Here is a 7,900-nt window from a genome sequence, read left to right on the forward strand (position 1 = left end):
TGTCGGGGCCGCGCTGGGCCCCTCCTGGGGGATAACGCCCCTCCCGCCGCCGAGGGGGAGCCCTTCGCGGCCGTCAGCGGGGCAGGGCCCGGCACTGCTGCCGGTACCGGCGCAAACCCGGGGCCCTGAATGAGGTCCCGCGCTGTGTGTGAGTGAGGTCCCACTGAGAACGGTCAAAAGGCACCTGGGCTTCTTACGGGTTTGCTCGTCTACGTTTCTTCGCCCGGGAGAGCGATAAAGGAATGTATATTTGCTCTACCTACAGAAATTAATTTTCCTCGTCGGAGTCCCCATGTCTTCTGCTTTTCTATTACCCGTAATAACTACTGTTACTTCGCTTTAGCGAGCTGTGACACAAAGCTGCAATAGCCCTTTCAGACTAAAAAAGTCAAGTCTGTCACAGGTTGTGTCTGTGGCTTAGCCTCAAGATAAATACCGCGTTGACATTCACGTTGCAGAACAGTATTGTCCCAAGCCTAGGTGCAGGTACCGCAGTTCTACATAACCCTCCGTAACAACTGAGGAACACAGTGACTCAGAATTTGATATAAACTTGGACAACGTTAGATTCTGTATCAAGTGGGCCGATGCAGAGAGAGCACACAGAAGGCTGTGCGGTCATCTCTCACCCTCAAAGCTCAAATGCAAAGGAGGGAGACCGCCTCTCTATTCCCACCTCAGCAAATAACAGATTTTACAGTTGGGAGGTGTGATGGCTTTACTCACAGGTGCTGTAAGATTCACTCTTGATGACAATGACATCAGCTCCAACATCAACTCCTGAGCCCGTAAGGGAAACTTGAAGGAAAAGAGCAGGGTTTTTTTTTTAAGTTCCAAGTTCTATAATGTCATGGTGGCTTATTAGTGTGTGAAAAGGACATTTTTAAACGAGTAGTTCTGTAATTTTATCTTCAGTTTTTGTAATAAGACAAATGTACAACATCCCTCTGAGAAATAAAGCACTAAATTAAAAATACTGCCTTTTGCAGGGTGATACAAATTACAGTTCAAACCACATCTGAAAATATCCAAGGCTCTTCCTGGGATGTTAGTCTCTCCAGAAGAGAAATGCTGTTATGGGTGAGGAAATCTGATTGTCTGAAACCAAACCAGCCGGGAGTCCATGAGATGATACATGATTGCATTACTATTAAGCTTCCTTCCTTAGTAGTTCCATAGCCTGTACCAAGCTGCTAATTATGTAGCTGAGAAGAAAGTTTTAAGACACATTTTAAAAGTCACTATGGTACAGCTTTTTGATATTTACTTCCATCTATGTGCCACGTTTAAAGTATGCTCTGACTATTTGTTAAATATGCATTACCTGTAAGTGCTTTTCAATTTGCGTGGGACCATTGATACAGCTTTCACTGAAATACAGCCTTCACCAGTTTGCCTTTTTGAATCATAACATGACCACACAAATCTTCTGCTTGCTTAAAGCTGTTAGCATCAATAGTCTTATTCTGTCTCTGAGTGTGTCACCATTTGTTGTCCCTTAGATCTTCTTTGTTGGGATGTAGGTATCTTGACTGCAGAGTCATCAGATAAAAGTAAAGAATTGAAATTAGGTGTAAACTGTGGAAGTTTTGTACAAAACACATCTTTTTGCCTAAAGATAACTAAGTGACAAAGCAGGAAAAACTGCAAGGCAAACAAACAAGCCTGCCTTACCAATTTATCATTCTGGTACAACAGTAGATGAACCAATTAAACTTGAGTCTGTTATTTGGCATCGGTGATCTTTAATGTGTTTGCATTGATGTCATTCAAAAGGAAAGCTAAATCATTAACTAGAAGCTAAAGCCCAACATGAAACTGGATATAGTTGAATCAATTTTGAGGCTGTATGCTCTTTATAATCCCCCGCAGTCATTTGTATTTGTTTCTGGGACCATTTATTAGCCTATCCCATCTATGTATATTATGTGTTGTCATCAGACAATTTCTCGTAAGGTACAGGAAAGGATAAGCTGATAACTGTCTTAGAACCATAAAGTAATACTACTTTCAGTACCATCAGTGGAAGACTATTATAGTTCCTAAGAGACTTGTAATACCCTTCAACTGATGTCATTAAAACTTCTAACACCCTTTTTCTGATGTTACTTAAGAGGTGTATTAATTCAGTAACTGTTAAGATACTAAAATGTAGTAGATAAAATAGTAAGAGAACTGTATATAGTAACAAAAAACATAGGAGGAACATACAAGTCTGTTCACCCTTGGTTTGCTCCTGTTCACAAATCCTCAATCCCCACAATCCCTTATAAATCTGAGACAGACACTTTTTCCTGGGGGAAAAAAAAATATATTTTTTTTTTTTTTTTTTTTTTTTTTTTTAATATCACAATTTTCAGATTTGCTCACTGAATTTGGAAAAACATGGAATAGTCCAGCAATATAAGTTTATCCATTTTCTAGACTATGTCTGGAACTCTCACACATAGCACTTCCTTGTCCTTTCTTGTAAGAAGGGTTGTGTTTATTGATGATCTCATTTAGTATTCTGTGTGATGTTCCCGTATTAGAGAGAAAAAGAGAGACAAGGCAAACAGTAAATGTGTCGCAGTAATTGTATAGTAGGCAGCTAAATAGTATAGAGCACTGAACCTACATGTAACAGCCTTGCTTTCTTCTGCACCTTTGATCATAGCCAGAGTTTGTAACTGGAGCACACAGGTACTTGTGATGGCAGAATGATCAAGGGACATCTGGAAATACAGTATGCTGCATGAGGAATAGGGATGACACAGAAAGCGTTGAGAGTCATCCAGAGCAGCTAAAATGTGTTTTACTTTCCTGTTTTCTCATGTGCATTTTGATTCAATGGCAATAGACACATGAACATAGAGAAGCCCCATTCACTTCTTATTTTTTATAAATATCATTCAAATTAAATTTTGCAGCTCTTCAGATAGCCTCCAGAAGTATTCTTCAAATATTTAGAATTATTTGGTGTTTTCCACACATAAAGCAACTTCATCTATGAATTTAACGTACCTCCTTCAATTTAAGGATGACTAAATATGCAGTGCACAAGGATATCTAATTCATCAGTAGTTCTCTACAAGACATAGATATTCTCTTTTACTACTGATAAGTATGGAAAGTATACATTCCTCATTATACCAGGAATAAAAAAATTCCTAGAACTGAGTCAACAAGAACAGTTCTGTGATGTGTTTTATAGTCTGAATCCCAGGTTACTCTGTTACTCCACTGTATTTACTTAGAGAGCCTATGGAGTTGCCTTAGAAATTGTCTTAACATTTTTTACTTTGTTTGGGTTTTTTTAAAGTAAAGTATAAAGGGCAGAAAGAGGCAGGGGGCACACCAGGAGGGGAAGCAAAGCCATTGCAAAAGCACAAAAGCAAAGCACAGCAAGGGCCAGCTACTCCCCAAGAGCCAGGGAGCCAAGGGAGACCCCAGGGCGAGCAAGGCAGAGGGCTTTCTGGCCAGGACCCACGTGGTGGTAGCTGAGCAAGGCAGCCCAGCAGAGGATGCTGGGATCCCCCAAGAGTCCAAATCTGAGAAGTAGGGCTGAGGCCAGGACATCAGTTTGCAGATCCGGATCAGCAGGGCTCATAGCCAGCTCAGGGCTGTGGCTGAACTGGAAACCAGCTTCCCAAAGTATGTCTAAAGGAAAGACTGGTAGCCCCAGCCTGAGCTCCAGGCCCTAGGGCAGGGCTGGTGTGGAGGGGGGTTCAGGTGGGGCTGGCCAGGGTTTTTAAGGCTCGGTACTGCACTCAGGACCCTAGCAACCAGAAGCACAAGAAGGAGAATGTCAAGGAGCAGTAAGGGCAGGCTGTTTTATAAAGGGAGTGGAGCTGAGAATGACCTTAAATCAGGTAGGGTCTCACGTACCTGACCAAAGTGAGCAGAGCTGTGTGTAGCCCAGTTCAGCTCAGACTCTAAATAGCTAGACAAACCCCTTGTTATGAGGTAGCTTCAACATCAAGCTGAAAAACGGAGTCAGCAGGTCAGAGTCAGGTCTGATGACAGTAACCAGTGTCAATGCTAGCCTAGCAGCCACCAGGGAAGTCTGTATTGTCAGGGCAGGTCCAAGGTTAAGCAAAAATATCAAGTCTGTGCCACCAGAGTCTGGATATGGCCAGGGACAGACGTGGCTGCAATATCATGAAGGCAGATACCAAGGGTGAGAGCCTCTTGTTAAACACAGTTCTTGTGTAAAGGAGAGGAGATCCCTTCGTGGTTTCTTAGAGCTTGTTCTCAGCAGTCTGGACCCAGAGGAGATGTTGCTTTGTGCCAGGGTGCTGGTCTTGAGCACAAGCAGATGAACTAGGAGAGGGGAGAATCCTCTGGACCTGGACAAGAGGTAGTAGGAAACAAGAAGATGAGCTAAACTCAACCAACAGTGCTTCTCTCTGGATGAAGGAAATAATCACTTGCTGTCTAGAAACTAATAAGTAGTGGGAGTCTCGGTAGTCTCTTCCAGAAGAAGCTTGTGAAGTGAAGAATGAGAAGTAGGACAACCTCTGGCTGAAATAGCAAGTGAGGGAAGTACAGGTAGTGCTTCTGAAGGAGAGCAAGCAGGTAAAGCATGCTACTGGAAAAATAAATCCTCTCACCTCAAGAAAAATGCATGGAAAAACGCAACGAGGTAAATAGGCAAGAAATGAGAAGGCCAGTTTTTCATTCATGGATAATGTGATGCTGAAGTGGGCATTAAAACAAGAAGAGATATGGGGATGCTATGAGGAAAATACCTTCTGCCTACTCTGGAGGGTTCCACTGAACAATTCTGGTAGCTGGCTTCTTTCAGTGGCTAATAGAGATTTGCTTCTGGAGAAACCTGAATTTCGAAATTGGCAGCATACCCTTGGCTTGTATGTTTTTCTGGCTACAGTGTCTGTTTATACAGTGAAGGTTTAGCATGTAGTCAGTTACACTTCAGCTGTTCATTCCCAAATATTAGCTCTCCTAAGTATTATCCTTTCTTACATCGCTACTCTAGAAAAGAATATTTTATAGCTCTCAATATTAATTCAGCTCTATTGTGTTGGTTTTCCTTGACTTTGAAGAAGAGACATTAAGCTGAACAAACTTTTTACACAATAAACAAAGTGACAGATTATTCTGAAGAAAAATGACACCAATAGCCTGTAGAAGAGAGCATTGCTGATACTATACATCTTTCTATATGTCTGAAAAAAAAAAAAAAACAAAAAAAAACACAAAAAACCAAAACCAACCAAAAAACAAAAACCAGGAAAGAATAACAAGAGAGAGAAAAAATATAAGGAGAAGAAAATCTGAAGTTGTGAAGATGGACAAATCTCTGCAAAAAGGAGGACAAAAATGAGTGAAATTATTACACAGGAATAAGAAGCGGCAAGAGTGGAGTCTGAAGTTGAAGTCATTCCTGAGTTCATCATGAGTTGAAACCAATCTTAACCAGAACAATGGAGGAAAATGTGGCAATGGGAAGGAATGTAAAATGAGAACATCTTGATCAGAGCATATTTTTTTTTCATTGCATTAAAGCTGCTATCTATATTTTTAAGGTAATAAAGTGTTATTCTTGTTTTCTATTACTCTGTCATCAAAATGTTGGCAAATACTGTAAATCTGAGTTGTTTCTATTTTATTTCATACAAAATGCAGTTAGCTTTCTGCTGCAAACTACTACAAGCTGGGAAACTGAAAGCCAGGGCTGATATTCTATGTTTTACATACCCTGTAGGCAACCTAAATACTTAAGTGAATGCTTTGAGAGCATTGTCAGTTTTAATTTTGTATTGCATAACTTCTGACAGTTTGTTGAATACATATATGAATTATTTAAAAAACATTTATGTACATATTTAAATGTCTATTTGTAGATCTTGAGCTCACTGTTTCGACACATATTCATGTTCTATTTTTTTGAGGTTTTCTGTAATATGGGATTTTTCGCTAAGGAAAGAGTATGGACCATTTACAATTTCTGAAAGAATAACCATACAACCCATCTTGGTCAGTAAAGGCAAAGGCCAATTTCTGCATATTTTCCCTGATAGAGCACAAGGCAGAACTCTCAAGTTTCATTTCTTGGAGTTTTTCCTCAATAGGAATGAGTGAGAACTGAGTGGGTTTTGTTTGGGTTGTTTTTTGTTGTTGGTTTTTTTGTGTGTTTTGTTTTGTTTTGTTTTGTTTTTTATCTTTAGATACTTTGTATATAAACAAGAGAATGGAATTTAATTTTTAAAACCCTTTGACAAGATGGTTCTTGTTGCTTTTTTTAAAAACAAGGAGACCTCATTATATTTTTCGTATCTCAAAAGCAATTGTTAAGGTCGTGGTGGATCCAGTTTTGTTCATTTACAATACTGAAATAATTGCAAGAATTTTTACTGTTGCAGATGAGAGAAAATATTTGTTTATCTTGCTCTCAAGACTTGGAATTATTTCTACTAATTCCTAGTATCTCTGGAATTGTATGTTGCTTTTTAATATTAGTTTATTAAAATTATGGAACAGTGTCTTCCAGAGAAAGTGACGCTCTGTTGTCTTCTGGTGAATTCAGGAATCTTGGTTCTCCATGAATCTACTTCCCTTCACTTGGGGAGTCCTCCTGGAGGTACTGGACCAAAGTCTGATGATGTTCAGGCACATTTTTCATTCGGGCTAGGTAAAACCTGAAGCTTTCAGTCTCTCAGACATCTTGTGGATATTATCTGGAATTCCACCATTAGAGACCCCTCTGCCATAGCTGGGGCCTCAGCTCTATCACAGGCAGCAACGGGTCTGCAACCTCCAAGCGCTCTTCTGTTGCTTCAGGACACCAAGAAGGGAAAAGCTGCGAGTCATGACTATTACTCATGTGCTATACCTGCAGAGGAGATTTCACTGGGGTCTTCTCCCTGCTGTCGGAAGTATGGCATAAAGAAGAAGGGAAAGGCCACTGCTCCCAACAAGCCATAAAAATAGAGTTCTTAGGCCTGTGCTGGATGACCCAGTATGTGTGTGGGTATGACTCAACCCTGGAGTTTCCTCCGCATGTGGAAGATGGATAATCCCACGGTAGCCTTAGTTAATTAGCGATATGCTCATAAGAGAGGAACAGCGTGAGTAATTCTTTCCTTCGAAAGAGACCTTGATAGACCTTCCTGTGGGAGTCATGAGTGGAGATTTCAAGATTTGATATTAACAGTACAAAAAAATAAATATTATGGAGGCATCAAAAGCAGCAGCAGAAGGGGAGTGTGTGGAAGATCTCCAATATTTTATAAGGGTGGGGGGAAAAAAGCCCCCGACCCTAAACTAACTGAAATAACAGAACTCACAAGTGATTTGTAAAATGGAGACTCTAGTTACCAAAATGCCTAATTAATTTTTCTTATTAGGTTGCTCATAACATTAAAATATCGTTTTTCTCTAAAGTATCATGGTAGCAAACGTTCAGATAGCCTAGGCAGATCTTTTAAGTAAATTGCATTGGCTAGAGGAGTTGAATTTTGTTATCAACCATGGAAAAAGAAAAGGTAATTGAAAAGGTTTCTTGTGGTTTGGAAATGCCTTCCAAATATTCATTAAACATTTAAGCGACTAAATTTGCAGAATATGTTCCCGACATTGGCACTGGTTCTGTGGTATTTCTCTCATCAGATGGAAGTACTGTGTGTTATGCAGAGTGCATTCATGCATAAACAATATCATTTTCATAAATTAAAACCTCCCCTGCAGAAGGAACATCTGTGCCTGCCTTTGAATAAAAGATGGTGGCATGTGAGTTGCCCCTTGACTGACTAGAAGAATCCTTATGTTTAAGAAGAAGGTGCATAACCAAAAGGCGAGTAAGCCTGGGTCAGCTTTTTCAATCTTATCTGAAAAATTGTCATTCGTTTCCCCCGTTTTATCTAGGGTATATTTAGCTGTGTTGCCACTGACTGGGAAA

The 7,900-nt window shown here is 40.2% G+C and overlaps 1 protein-coding gene across 1 annotated transcript in view; it reads right to left on the bottom strand.

The window, feature by feature from the left end:
• Positions 1-774, bottom strand: part of CERKL (ceramide kinase like) — a 57,573-nt gene extending 56,799 nt beyond the window's left edge. Inside the window, exon 1 of the mRNA XM_026853181.1 lies at positions 727-774. The gene's annotated coding sequence lies outside the window, so the exon portion shown is untranslated. The remainder of the gene's footprint in view (positions 1-726) is intronic.
• Positions 775-7,900: the final 7,126 nt, after the last annotated feature.

This window comes from Athene cunicularia, assembly GCF_003259725.1.
Source record: "Athene cunicularia isolate RWA chromosome 7 unlocalized genomic scaffold, athCun1 chr7_part2, whole genome shotgun sequence".
In the NCBI taxonomy this organism is placed as follows: Eukaryota; Metazoa; Chordata; class Aves; order Strigiformes; family Strigidae; genus Athene; species Athene cunicularia.